We start from the raw sequence: 15,601 nt of genomic DNA on the forward strand, positions 1-15,601 counted from the left end.
AAATAAGGTTATGTCTGAAGAATGGCTCCAGTTTCCTAAATCCTCTCCAAATGGAAGATCCATATGGGGATCAAATGGTGTTTTCCCTGATCCAAAACGATATATCCATGTTGTTCATATATTTTGCACGGATGGCCGAACTCCATAATGAATCCCCCATAATTGCCCTCCACATAGATTTGCATAGAAGTTCTTTACTGAATTGGGCAATGTCTAGAATGCCCCATTCTCCCATTTGCTTAGGCCGCATCAGCACTGATATTTTTGTTAGATGGAATTTGTGTTGATCCTTGTCACATCCCCATATAAAATTAGCGATCATCCTGTTCATGTTCTTTATAATAGTGGATGGAATGATGAACAGGTGTGCCCAATAAACCATTGTCTGGACAAGAACAGATTGTGTCAAGGTCATGTGTCCACCTTTTGTTAAACACCAATGCTCCCATGTTGTTACTTTCTTGTAGAATCGGTCATCAATCCAGGTCCAATCCATAACCCGGTACCCCAAAGCTTTCAGATTGAAACCTAAATACTTTATATCGTGCCTGAGAGGGATGGCTTGGATGTTAAACATATGAGAGAGGAATTGGATCAAATTTCCATTTATATCCTCCACATGGAAGGAGGATTTCCCTTCATTAACTGTCATACCAGAAGCAGCTTGAAATCTGACCAAGATATAAAGTAAGCACAACCAAGTTGCTCTGCACAGGATAGCCATAATAAGGATGTCGTCGACAAAAAAATTGTGGGATATGTTTATCCCTTTGCATATAGGAAGAGGCCGATAGGTATTTATATGAACCGCCTTCTTGATATGTAGGCTAAGAGAATCCATAATCAGAATGAAAAGGAGAGGAGACAAGAAGCAGCCTTGTCTAAGGCCCCTGGCAGCTTTAAAAAAAGGGGTGGGGAAGCCATTAATCAAAACAACATAATTTACCTCCTCCACACACGCCATAATCCACCTTGAACACCTGTGGTTGAGTCCAATCTTGGCAAGAAGACAACGGATATAACCCCAGTCCATGTTATCATACGCCCTTTTTAAATCTATTTTTAATAAGGCAGCTTCCAGATTCTTTGAATGCATTGAGTGCAAAGCTTCTTGGGTAAGGGCCACAGCGTCCATGATGTTCCGGTCCTTTAGAAAGCCGTGATGTTCAGGGGAGAGATGCATGGATAACACATTCCTAATCCGGATGGCAATAATTTTAGAGATCGTCTTGTATAGAACATTGCATAAAGATATAGGTCGGTATTCAGAGAAGCATGACGAGTGAGATTTTTTTCGAATCAGAGCAATGTAAGTGGATGTGATGTGGTGGTTAATGTATCCATTAAGTCTGGATTCTTCAACCATATTTAGGATGTCGTCCTTGAACAAGTCGAAGAAATGGATGAAGAAATCAACAGTCCACCCGTCCAGCCCTGGGCATTTATCCTTCTGAAAGGATTTCAATGTCGCCAGCAATTCCTCCTCCATGACTTCTGAAAAGAGGGCTTCATTTTGACTTTCATCGAACATGGTGGGGTACAGCTCAATGCCCCATCGAATGTCTTCAATATGACTACCAATCTCTCTACTGTATGCCCTGCTGAAAAAATTAACTGCTTCTCGCGATATGTCCTCTTGAGAGAAAAAATATCTTCCAACTTCATCTTTAATTTCCCAGATCATGTTTTTCTGTCTCCTCTTATTGGCGAACCTGTGGAAAAACTTGGTGTTTTTATCACCCTCCTTGAGCCAAATGGCTCGGCTCTTCAGTCGCCACGTAGATTCCTCCTCTGTCGAAATTTTTTGTTTCCTTTTTTCAAGATCCCAGATCTGTCTACGAATTTGTGAGGGAATGGCATCCCTTTTAAAACAGGAGGACAAGAGTTGTAGATCTTTATCAATATCTTTCAGGTCCTTTCTGTTGCGTTCTATTTTTCCCGTTGCCACAATTTAACCTTGTTACGCAGTTTAGCCATGCGGGAAACAAAATCCGATAAATTTCACCGAATCGATCCAGCTTGTGGCTACCACGACTCTTTTACAAAGTGGTTAAAATGCTCATCGGATAACCACGTTCGGTTGAATTTGAACGGGTATCCCAGTTTGATTACCTCATTGTTCCATTGAATATATATTGGGCGGTGATCAGAGATGTGTGAAGGGATGATTTTCATTTGCGGTAGGCCGAATCTATCAATCAATTTTTCATGGAGGATATATCTGTCTAGTCTTTTAGCCAAGTAATCATCATTGGACCGCCCATTATCCCAAGTGGGCCCTTTACCATCCGGCTGTATGTCTACAAAATTATTCTGGATCATGGCATTACGAATCATCTGTCCAATCGGGTGCGTTCTCCTTCCATTGCCCCAAATATCATCGCTGCATAAGGTACTATTAAAATCACCACCAATCAACAGGGAGTCCATATCAAAAAGTTCAGATGCTAGAAGTTTTTCCTAGAATGGAAAGCGTTGTCTATGTGGAGCATATATATTTAAAATGTGCACAGGATCTGAACAATTACGAAAATAGGCTAATATAAGAATGCCTGCAAAACATTGGAACGCAACTGCTTTGACCCAAGTGGGATCCCATAGAACAGCCAGCCCCCCAGACAAACCTACAGCATCAGTGGCCACCATATGCCAAGTAGGGAACATTCTTCTAAAATAAGAAATGGTCTGGGAACAATCATGCATTGTTTCCTGAATCAAAAGCAATCTGGACTTTGTAGATCTAAAGAGGTCCTTTAGAGCCAAAAACTTAGGGTCTGCTCCTAGGCCCCGGATATTCATAGACAAGATGTTATTCATTTCGTCCTTCAGATGGCCAACTAGCTCTAAGAGGCCCTTTTGCAGTGAAATCATTTGAAGCAATTTCTGACACCGGAATATCAATGAGATTGAGGTCCCTGGAAGTCGAATCCTTTTTCCCCATTCTCCCTCTAAAGTGTCTACTTCCCCGCTTATCTTTGCGACGAACAATAACGTTATCGGCGGATTTTGGACTAATGACTGTGGAAGGAGAATGGTCGGGTTTGTGTATGATGAGGGGCTTTAAGTTTAATGAGGCCCATTTCATGAGCAGATCAATATCACAATCGATAGAGTTTTTTTCAGAGGAAGATGGCGGGTAAAATGGAGAATTAGATTCCGGAATAGCCTTTCCTTTAGGATCTTCTTGATGAACAGGAGAAGGTTCCTTAGCGTGGAGGGAAGGGGATGCAGCAGGGGACAAAGTAGAGGAAGAGACATATAGAATGGAATATGATGGCCCCGCCAAGGAAGAATTGTCAATCGGGGGAGGAAGGGGAATGGCTATGTCCAGAGAGGGTTCAGGAGGATGATGGGGCAAAGAGAAGCACTGATGAGATGCGAGCGGATCAAGGAGAGGCCGCAGAGGGCACTTGGGCGAGGAAGAATCCTGGGGACAGCAAGCATCGGACCCACTATCCCAACCGTGTGGTCCAACTGATAATGAGCGGGGGTGCAAGGGACCAGAGGGTCTATCCCTGGGCGAGCCTTTACTTGGAGAGGACCAGGATTTTAGATTGAGCGGGCCCCAAAAAGGATCGACACTAAGAGGCAGAGTCGGATGTGCACTTATTGTTGAAATATCAACATTCCTCTTCAGCATGTTCTTATGACTGTGTTTATGAGGTTGTCTACGCGGACATAGTGAATGAAGGTGGCCGGTCCTATGACACACAGAGCACCTAAATGGAACTCCCCAATAATCTAGCCGCTGATGGACTTTTAACGAATCCCAGTTAAGTTCAATCGATTCAGGGAAGCCACCTCTAAAACCCCTCTCAATGAGGACCCATGCAACACGTTTGTCCTTTGTGCCTATGCATTTGGTATCCACAAATATGAATCTTCCGACAACGTTGCCAATTTTTTCAATTGATTCTTTGTTCCATAGCTCGATGGGAAGACCAGGTAGTTTGAGCCAGATGTAATTGTTGAGAGGGGTGCTCTTGAGTGGATTAAATCCTAAGTACCACCTGTAAAGAGCCAGAAAGCTTTGGTCCCGGACCCAAGGCTTAGTGAAGATAATCTCAAGATCCCGCTCCCAGAGGAAATGGAAGCTGAACCAGTCATTCATGAGCCTAACAATGGTGGGGGAGTAGCCAAGTAGAGGAGCCCATTTTGCCACTATCTAGGTTCGAAATTGTGACTCATCCATCGCCGGGAAATGCCATCGACCCACTAAGGCTCGCTTCTGCAAACTAGAAATCCTGTCAAGTAACAGTGTCCCGTCCAAGTTGATGGCTTCAAGTGGAGGGGAAGATTTAATCGACCGATTATGTTTACGTTTTGGGAGAGAAGAAGAGTCATCGCCTTTGAGAGACAGGTCCTTCTGAGAAGCAGGAAAAATATCCAAGTGCAGCGAGGCAGCCCATTCAGCATTGGCATTTTGGCTGACATGGGTTTTCTCCGCCTCTAGGGTGGCACGCACCAGTGCAGAAGCCACAGAGTTGTCAGACAAAAAATCCATATCAAAGGACTGCAATCGAGATCCCAAGGACCAAAACAAGATTTCCCATGATAGACCAATCAGACAAAGTACAACAAGGCTTATTCAATAAGTGGGAAAAAGCCAGATAAATCAATGAAGAGAGTACTTCCGCATCTAGAAAAGGATGGGATCGGATAGAGCATTTAAGAATATTGGCACCAGAGATGGATTCACATACCCCCAGATGTACCCCTTCTAATAGAGAGATATAAATGAGCCGACTAGAAAGGTGAATGAAGTTGCCCTATTGACTGCTCATTGTCCTGGGGCACCGATGGATGCGGAAGTGGATGTATTGACTTACGCTCATCTTGGGATGGTGGTGAGTGATAGAGTGGGAAAAAGAGAAGGGAGAATCTTGATATAGATGCTCTGAGTGGGTAACAAATTGAGTAAATTGGAAAATTTTGAAAAGAACAGTAATAGTAGATGCTTCCGGTCTTTTTGTGAGTTGGAAAAATTAGAGGAAGATAAATGAGGTGTCGGAGATTAAAAATCGTGAGTTGTAGAAATTAGAGAAAGATAAATCATAACATATCAAGTTTATAACATCTTTAATTGTATAATGTTCGTTTATGATTACAACAAAACAAATATGTATGATAAAGAGGTTTGTGGAGTAAATACAAAAAGAAGTTTTATTTATTTAACATATCTCTCGTGTATTTGTATTTTTATTTATTTATTGTATCTCTTTTATTTACCATGGTATTTGGTCCAAAGGCTTGATATATAATTAGATATTGATTTATAATCATATTTAATATATTTTTATTTATTTACGATACCTCTTTTATATTTATTTGTTTACCATACTTCTTTATACCTTTTTTATATTTATTTATTTACCATATTTTTTAACTTTGGAAATTTGAGATATCATGATGTAAGTGTTTTGATGGTTATCAATGTGTACCAACCATTTTATATATATAATCGGGTTAGTAGTAATATTTTTTATGTCATCATAAATTTGGGTATAGATTTAGGTATAGACGTGAGAAAATTATAAAAAAACTAAAAAAATTATTATTATAAATTTTTTTTGAAATGAGTTGAAAAATTCAAAGGCAATAATAAAGAAACGAAAATAATGTCATTAAATTAAGTACAAATGCGAGAAATTCAAGGAAAATCAACCATTACTTCAATAAAATTTATGAAATAACTTGAAAATTTCAAATGTAATTTAATATAGAACTTTTACGGAAATTGTAGTACTAATTGTGTGTAGGTGTGAGAAAGTGATACAAGAAAAACCATTTTCTACAATGTCAATTTTTTTATAATGAACCACTTCTACATAGTCTTCATGAATCCCATGATTATACAAAACCCCAACAACGTGTCTTCATGAATCCCATGATTATACAAAACCCCAACAACTTGTATGACCTATATCATTTAATGATGTAAATTAAGTATGCACAACAAATTGTCTTCATGAATCCCATGATTATACAAAACCCCAACAACATGTATGACCTATATCATTTAATGATGTTAATTAAGTATGCACAACAAATTGATAGATCATTTGTTGCAATAAATGATGATATCATCATATAAACATGATAAATTATACAAAACCCCAACAACATGTATGACCTATATCATTTAATTATGTTAATTAAGTATGCACAACAAAAATTGATAGATCATTGGTTGTAATAAATAATGACATCATCCTATAAGTATGATAAATTAAATGTGGAGACTCAAAGGAAAAAATCACTAACAATGTGCTTAGTCTCTTTTCTTTATTTATTATTCATTTTCTACATAAATATTACAAAACTAGCCTTAATTCCCTCTTCCTCTAAATTTCAAAGATCATTGGGTTGTCAAGCCAAAGAGCATTGTAGCCTCAACCATTAGTTAGTCTCTTCATTCTTCAACCATTCATTTCTTCATGGGTTCTTCTTATTCCTACATCTTTGTTACACTAAAAAATGTCACCATGACTATTTGCAGTTAGTATGGCTCCATCCACTGTCATACTATCCTCCTGGGCAAGTCTCATGCCTCTGCTCTGCATGTTAAACTCCAAAAAGAAGAGAAAAGTCATTTAAAGTCAATTATCTCTGGTACACAGTTTCTCTTAACCTTACCTGCGGGTACGCATCCCAAGTTCACAATACCTGCGTACATGTACACTCTGTATGTAAAGGGGTGGGTGCGTACCCCTGTAAAGGTCAAAAGGCGTGAGTTTCATCTTTAAAAAGTTACTTGTGATCATTTCTAGAGCATTCTAGAAGCTTGTTTGATGTGTATGAAGCGCCTCCAGATGGTTCATGTACCCAAAGAAAGAGGAACTTATCCCATGAAGAGGGGAGCCTATCCCATTGAAAGAGGGGCTTATCCCATCCATGGTGGAACTAAATAACTTCCTCTAGACCACTATAAATACAGGCATTGGGCCAGAAGGAGGAGAGGTTGAAAGCTGAACATTCCTAAGGGTAGATGCTGCTGGAATTAGGACTTCCTTGTGAGAGCTTGTGAGGAGAGATTACCATCTTTACTTGTTTCCATTGGGAGGTGGGTGAGCTGATCAGAGTAAAGGAGGACTCTTGTGGACCCTGGGAGGAGCTTGCACAACACCAAGGCTCAGGTTGTAATGGTTCCTTTTGTTACCTTTAATACAAATTAGTCCATTCTTCTCAATAACTTGTTATTTATGAGTTGTTTCATATACTCCTTGGTCTATATGTTGAATATGCTTTGTTTTATGTTATAATCAGGTGCTATTTAATGGTTTGACTGTTGGTGAATGTAGGTTTCGAAGAGAACAAGGAGCTCATCCGGATCAACGAAGCTGGGCTACTACAACAGCGTTTGGTTAGAGGTAAGAGCTAAACACTTGATTTCTCATATTATAATGCATATTTAGAGAAGGATTGTTCTCTTTTGTCTTGTTTGTCATTAGAAAGTCTTAGACTTCTGGGAAGGTCAGTTGTGTCTGCACTATTGACTGATTCCGCGTGACAAATTGGCGACTCCACTGGGGAATCCATTGATGTGAAAGTCTTTTCCTTTGAATGAACTTTGCTCTGAGAAAATTGGTTTATTTTTCTGGTTTTTGGCTGTGTGAACTTGTATTTGGGTGGATTAGCTTAGGATTAAATTAGATTTAGTTTTTCTTGAATTTTCCAGTAGGACGCACCCTCTGAGTATTGCACAGTGCGTACCTGTACGCACTGTTGCTATGTGCACAGAGCGGGCCCGCACCTGTCTTAACAGGTTGCCTGCGTACCCTACTTAAAATTAAGAAATTTCCATTTTTTACATTTTTCCTCTTAGATTTTGTTTTTTCTTAGTTTTTACTGCCCAGATCCTTTGGTCTCTTGTCAAAGATCTTCACCTAAGCTTGTTTCATTGGCATTCCTGCTCTAAGCTTTCATCAATTGGGTGTTTTGAGTCTCTTTCTTGAGAAATTCTTGATTTATTTTCCTTTGGTCATTACTTGGAGGTTTCTCTCAGTCTTTTCACAATTTTGCATCTTTTTGCTTTTGTTTTTGCAAAAAAATTTCCCCCTCATTCGCCGGGGGGGGGCTAAATTGTGTATGAGTGTTAATCGCCTTTGAGTGTTTTTATTTTTTTTTATCTTTGGAACTCTCACCCAATTTTCTCGACTTGCACTTGATTGGTTCTTAGATTACATTAGAATCATCTTGTGTTTGAGAATTCTCTTGCATAGATCACATTTGCATAATTAGAATTCTCATTTTCAGAATATTAATGAAAAATGTGCATAGATTACATTTGCATACTTTTCAAGTGAATTGTGCATAGATTACAATTGCATAGTTTACATTCTGAAAAATCAATCGTAGATTTAGATCAACTTTCTTTGATTTGAATTTACACAAAAAATAAACAAAAAAAAAAGGTTTTGGAATTGATTTGCATTAGTTTTTCTTGATAAAATTAGTGCATCAATTTTTTGCATTGTTGGAAGTAAATGGAAACTCTCTCCTTAATTTAGTTAGGATTCATCGAATTGAAAGGATTACATTATCATATTCGATTGCATTCAGTTGAGTCGGGTCATAACACCATTGGTCTCGTATCCATTTACCCATTTGAGTAATAACAGCCTTAATAACACAACGCTTAATTAAAATTCATCTTGTAATTTTTACATTTCTAGGGCTCTGAAACACCAATATAGATCAGGCTAGTGTCTTGGAGTAGGAGATAATAAACTCTCCAAGACAGCAAAACCAAACAAGTAGCTTATCTTGTGGTAGGATAAATCCAACTGTTGCATTGATACTCTGGGAAAGCTCCTCTTAAAGGAGAAGCACGAGCTCGTGTCCGAACCAGTGAGGGGATCAATCCTCCCTCGTTGGGAACGACGCCAGATACGCACGTACTACAAACGGTAAACCTCGGATTAACCATTGTCGAGGAGCCTGGGGTCACTTATCGGTAAACCTTGGATTATTGTCAAGGAGCCGGTAAGGGGATTGAGCTTGATACTCTGCCCTTGCGTGCTGTCGGAGCGTAGACTGTTCCCCCAGGTGTATTTGTTACTGTTGGTGACCTTAGTGACCATTATCTTTAGGATTCTACCCAAGGTGACGGTGGAGGGAAGATCCCACTGTACCTGGAGCAGACGTCGGCTAGACTCACTTGGATTTTCTGGGGGGTTCACTTCACTCGAGACGGTTAAAGTGGAGGAGCTTGGTCCAGTCTATTCATTAAGCAGGTTGCCGGGGTAACTGTTCCACCCGCCATTTCTGTACTGAATTCTGCGATGTTGGACTTCATCACCAACTAGTGTTTTCGGTTCGGAAGGTTACTGTTTGTGTATGGTTTGACTCCTAGATTTGATAGCGCATGTTAATTTGTTTGTTTTTACTTTTAGAGACCATAGGTGTGAATTGTGAATTTTAATTTTTAGGTGTGAATTGTTAATCTTAGTTTTAAATTGTTAATAAAATTCACTGAAGTTGAATATAATGGCAAATGTTCCGGAATTTATCAACCTAGGAACCCCTCCTAACGAGAATCCTAGTACTTTTCCTTACTTTGGAAATGTTGGTCCCCCTTATATGGCTACTTTGTCATTACCTGGATTTACAATAGGTTTACCGATATGGTTATTTTCAACTTCGTTGGCCCAAAATACTCCAATTGTTCCACCTCAACCGAATGCTTCACCTTCACAGAGTTCACCATCTCAACATCACCAACCTTCTGTTGACCCTTTACCTTCTTCGCCTAATTTTTCTTCCTCCATTTCTTCCTCTTCGCCTGGTAAAAGCCTTGACGCTAGTAACCAGGTGTCTAAGAAGAAGAAGAAAGGGAAGAAGAAAAAGAAGAAGAAGAAGCAAGATAAGAAAGAAGTCAACCAGCCAACCGTGGCTGTAAGTGTTAGTTGTGTTGAAGAAAACTCCAACATGCATCGTAAACCAAAATACCCTTGCAGGCTTTGTAAGGGTGACCACTTCCTTGTCAATTGTCCTGGTATTCCAAAGGTCCTGGAAGTATGGTCAAAAAAATCTCATCAACTTTCCATTGATCCATCAACCAGTGATAGTCAGGTTCCTGGGAAAAAGGGTAAAGTTAGGTTTCCTTGTAAGTTATGCAAAGCGAGTCATCAAACTCACATTTGCCCTCACATGGATGAAGCCTCAACATTGTTGGAAAACCTTACTGTTCCACAGCAAGAATTTCCAACTGGTTACCGTAAACTTTCTCCCAACCTACCGTCAACTGACGGAGTGATTGATCTAAATTCAAGTACAGTCGATCACACTCTCCCATTGGAGAGTGAAACTCATGTCACTCAGGTTGATGATCCATTAGTTGATCAAGTGGTCGATTCAATTTCACAAAGAGTCGATCCCACTTTCCCTTTAGAGAGTGAACTTCATACCGCTCAGGTTCTTCTTGTTACATCAGATTCTTCTATGCCGGGGGGCATTTCACCTGTTTCTACAGAACCCCCTCCAAGTACTGAGGTCTTTTCCTTTGATTGGAATAGAGTGACAGAACCTCGTCTTCCTTCCTCCATCCCTTTCCAAATCATTGTCAAGGCTGGTGGTAGGGACACACATCGTACTCAGGTAGATGAAGGTGCTTCTGTTAGTATTTTATCCTCAACTGTTTGGAATGCTTTGGGTTCCCCTCAGCTTGCGCCTATTACGCAGAATCTGAAAGCTTTTAATAGAACCATTAGTGAACCTTTAGGGATCCTTCCTAATTTTTCCATTACCTTGGAAGGTAAAACTGTCTGTATTGATCTTATGGTAGTTCGAGGTCCCTTGGATTTCAATTTACTCCTTGGGCGAGACTATGTTTATGCAATGAAAGCTGTCGTATCAACACTCTTTCGCGTGATGTCTTTCCCTCACAATGGTAGTATTGTGACTGTAGACCAGCTTTCATTCCCTAGTCTTGTCTCAACTACCAATAATATGACACCCCTAAATGTTGCTGATTCTAAAGTGGTATCTACCCTGCCACGGGTTAATTATGTGGCAACTGGTCCCATGTTTTCAGTTACCGATGTAAGTGAGCCTCTTGATTTAGATCCGGTAATTGACATGGAAAACTCTACGGGATTACTTGAACACGATGTTCTTATCCCTTTTGAGTCCCTTGACATGTGTTCCTTCCAGAGAACTATTCTTCCTTCTGATGAAGACCTCTTAGAAGCCATGATCAAGGTGTGTCCATTGACATGTCTTTCTTCCAGTTGGAAGCCATGATCAGTTAGGCCGAGGAAAGTTCCTTTTACTGTGTCAACCTCGTTAAAAAATGAATCAGTCTGTGTGAGGAAAGTTCCTTTTACTGTGTCAACCTCGTTAAAAAATGAATCAGTGTATACGAGGATAGTTTTTCCTGTATCAACCTCGTTAAAAAATGAAATAGGAGATTGTGAGGAAAGTTCCTTTTACTGTGTCAACCTCGTTAAAAAATGAATCAGTGTGTACGAGGACAGTTCCTTTTCCTGCGCCAACCTCGTTAAAAAATGAAACAGGTGTCCGCGAGGACAGTTCCTTTTCCTGTGCCATCCTCGTTAAAAAATGAAACAAGTGTCCATGAGGAGAGTTCCTTTTACTGTGTCGACCCCGTTAAAAAATGAATTAGTGAGTACGAGGATAGTTTTTTCCTGTATCAACCTCGTTAAAAAATGAAACAGGCTAGCATGAGGATAGTTCTTTTACTGAGTCAACCTCATTAAAAAATGAATCAGTTAGATTTTTGGATATGTAGGTAGATTGTAGAAAGTAGGATTTTGAGGATAGTTCCTGTTACTGAGTCAACCTCGTTAAAAAATGAATCAGGTATGAGGATAGTTCTTTTCTTGTGTCAACCTCCTTAAAAATGAAACAACTCCCTTTTCAAGTTGAATATTGAAAGTTAACCTTCATTCCATCCATCTGGTTGAATGCAATGAAGCCTGGGGGGCATGTACCTCGCTTTGCATCGTTATGTTGGGGGCATGCGAACTTCTGGAGCATAGTTCCTTGTCTTGTGTCAAGCTCTTTAAAAAATGAAACAAGGGTAGATTAAGTAGGTAGATTGTAGAGAGTAGTTATGAGCATAGTTCCTTGTCTTGTGTCAAGCTCATTAAAAAATGAATCAAGGATTTTTGAGCATAGCTCCTTATCTTGTGTCAAGCTCGTTTAAAAAATGAAACAAGGGTTTTGAGGATAGTTCTTTTCTTGTGTCAACCTCACTAAAAAACGAAACAACTCCCACAAGTCTTTCCAAGATCTTGAAAGTAAAGCTTCATTCCATCCACCTCATTGAATGCAATGAAGCTTGGGGGGCATGTACCTCGTTTTGCGTCATAATGCTGGGGGCATGTGAACTTATAACAAGCATAGTTTTTCGTTTCAAGCTTGCGTAAACATGAAACCGAATCCGAGCATAGTTCTTTTCCTATGTCAAGCTCGTTAAAAAATGAAACAAATCCTCTTTCAATACTGAGTCGAGAGTTTGACTAGATCTCATAGATGTTAAGTTGTACATTTAGGTTAGTTATTTCTGTTTTTGTTTTAGGTCCAGTCTTTCAAATGATCTCGTAACTCAACCTTCATTTCATCCAACTGGTTGAATGAAATGAAGCTGGGGGGCCATGCGCTCTAGCAGTTACGTCTAGGGGGCATCAAGCACAGTTTTCTCTCTGTTTCAAGCTTGTGAAAAAATGAAACTACTTTGAAGCATAGTTTTTCTCCATTTCAAGCTTTTGTAAAAATGAAACCTATCTCGAGTCAATTTCAGTTATTTTCAAGACTCGTTAAACTCATGAAAATCCCGAGATTATTTTGCTATTTTTCATTCTCGTAAAACAAATGAAAATGCCGAGTTCTTTCCGTCTTTTCCTGCTCGTAAATTAAATTGAAAGTCGGCCCTATGAGTACATTTTTATCATTTTTTCGAACTCATTAAAATGAACGAAAAAATGAAAACCATGAGTACATTTTTATCATTTTTTCGAACTCATTAAAACTTACGAAAAAGTGAAACCTTGGAGTTCTCTTTTAAGCCCTTTTCAGACTCCTAAAATATGAAAAGATCGCCGAGCGTTTCTTTTACACTCGTTAAAACGGAATTAAAAGACGGTCCCCTTATAGCTCTTTTATGACCGTAAAAACAGGAAAAGATTGCCGAGTTTTTGTCGTTTCAAACTCGATACGGAAATAAAACGACGTGTCCTTGATCGCTTTTTACTTTTCAGGTCAGTGACACTAATTATGAAAGTACTCCTTGGTCGCAAGATCAAGCGGTTCCCCCAGGTATTATTTTATACTTTTTTGGGCTTGAGGGACACAAATCTACGAAAAAGTTCAACCTTGGAGTCTTCTTTAGTTTTTTCAGACTCTCTAAAATTGAAAAACGCCGAGTTTTTCCTATACTGGACTCGTTAAAATTTCACAGTAAAGGACCTGTTCGATTACAAACAGGAACAAACCACTCCTTCCTAGGGTTCGAATCAAAACTAGGTTGGACTCATCCGAAGGATGAGCTTATAATCAAGCATATGTTATCCTCCTCAAGCTTGTTAAAAATAAAGAGGTACTTGCCAGAAATGGTGGGGGAAAGAGAGAAGAATGAGCCTATTTGTTATCTTTTGTCTCAGAAGAAACTTTATTACCACTCTTGGACACGACACTTTTCATTCACCTGGGTTGGGAAATCCTTTACCTCACAGTTGATCAAACCACATTGAAAGTCTTCAGCCAGGTTCCGGGGATTAACTTTGAGTCGTTTATCACCAAGCCATCTGTCATGTCGTTATGTGCTCAAGAGGTCTGCAAACAAAACTTTCATCTGCAAAATACTTGTCATCCATTTGACCATCCCTGAGTCAGTCCTTACAGCAACATTTCTTCAACTTGATCAATGATTTCGTGTTGTGGGCTTGCCTGCAACGGGTCGCTTTCTATCGACATCAGCACATTATCTAGAAAGATGACTTAGAAATCGTCAGTACCTTGAAGTCTGCATGCATCAATGGCAGGATTCTCGCCTTTGACGACAGTTTACATCATTGACTTTCGATCAAGGGATTCCGTGAAATGTTCGACATCAACTCATTCATTCACATCTCATGGATTGTACTGGGTACTTTGAGAACCATTGACATTACTGGTGGTCTCTCTCACACTTGTTAACAGTTTACATCATCGACTGGTAATCAAGTGGTTTCTACCATGTTCGACATCAACTCATTTATTCGCATGGCTAGAATCGTACCAATTCGGGAAGCGGAAATGAAGACCCTGGATCTAGTTTCCACCATCCAGGCTGCGAGGAGTTTTGTATTCATTATCTAAGTAGACTAATCATAAACAGATGGTTGCGCCCATACTGTGTCTACAAGAGTCTATGATTATGATGTACTGCAAGATCATTCCTGTATCAGAGTAGTTAGTCTGTTAGTTAAAGTTTTGATCTGAGTATGGGAATGCCTACCTCAGTGATGATATAATCTTATACATGTATTTTGTGTTGAAAATTGCAGGTTCTGACCAGGCTCTCCATGAGATAATCCTTGAAATGATAAAGCGCTTCACCCTTCCTAGATAATACAAACCCTAATCTATTACAGGCTTCGCACTTTAGGGGGCAATCTGTTACACTAAAAAATGTCACCATGACTATTTGCAGTTAGTATGGCTCCATCCACTGTCATACTATCCTCCTGGGCAAGTCTCATGCCTCTGCTCTGCATGTTAAACTCCAAAAAGAAGAGAAAAGTCATTTAAAGTCAATTATCTCTGGTACGCAGTTTCTCTTAACCTTACCTGCGGGTACGCATCCCAAGTTCACAATACCTGCGTACATGTACGCTCTGTATGTAAAGGGGTGGGTGCGTACCCCTGTAAAGGTCAAAAGGCGCGAGTTTCATCTTTAAAAAGTTACTTGTGATCATTTCTAGAGCATTCTAGAAGCTTGTTTGACGTGTATGAAGCGCCTCCAGATGGTTCATGTACCCAAAGAAAGAGGAACTTATCCCATGAAGAGGGGAGCCTATCCCATTGAAAGAGGGGCTTATCCCATCCATGGTGGAACTAAATAACTTCCTCTAGACCACTATAAATACAGGCATTGGGCCAGAAGGAGGAGAGGTTGAAAGCTGAACATTCTTAAGGGTAGATGCTGCTGGAATTAGGACTTCCTTGTGAGAGCTTGTGAGGAGAGATTACCATCTTTACTTGTTTCCATTGGGAGGTGGGTGAGCTGATCAGAGTAAAGGAGGACTCTTGTGGACCCTGGGAGGAGCTTGCACAACACCAAGGCTCAGGTTGTAATGGTTCCTTTTGTTACCTTTAATACAAATTAGTCCATTCTTCTCAATAACTTGTTATTTATGAGTTGTTTCATATACTCCTTGGTCTATATGTTGAATATGCTTTGTTTTATGTTATAATCAGGTGCTATTTAATCTTTTGGCTTGTTAGTGAATGCAGATCTCGAAGAGAAGGAGGAGCTCATCCGGATCAACGAAGCTGGGCTACTACAACAGCGTTTGGTTAGAGGTAAGAGCTAAACACTTGATTTCTCATATTATAATGCATATTTAGAGAAGGATTGTTCTCTTTTGTCTTGTTT

This window comes from Pinus tabuliformis, chromosome 2_1, assembly GCF_031772625.1.
Source record: "Pinus tabuliformis cultivar Carrire ecotype Pingquan chromosome 2_1, CPIR1, whole genome shotgun sequence".
Classification (NCBI taxonomy): domain Eukaryota; kingdom Viridiplantae; phylum Streptophyta; class Pinopsida; order Pinales; family Pinaceae; genus Pinus; species Pinus tabuliformis.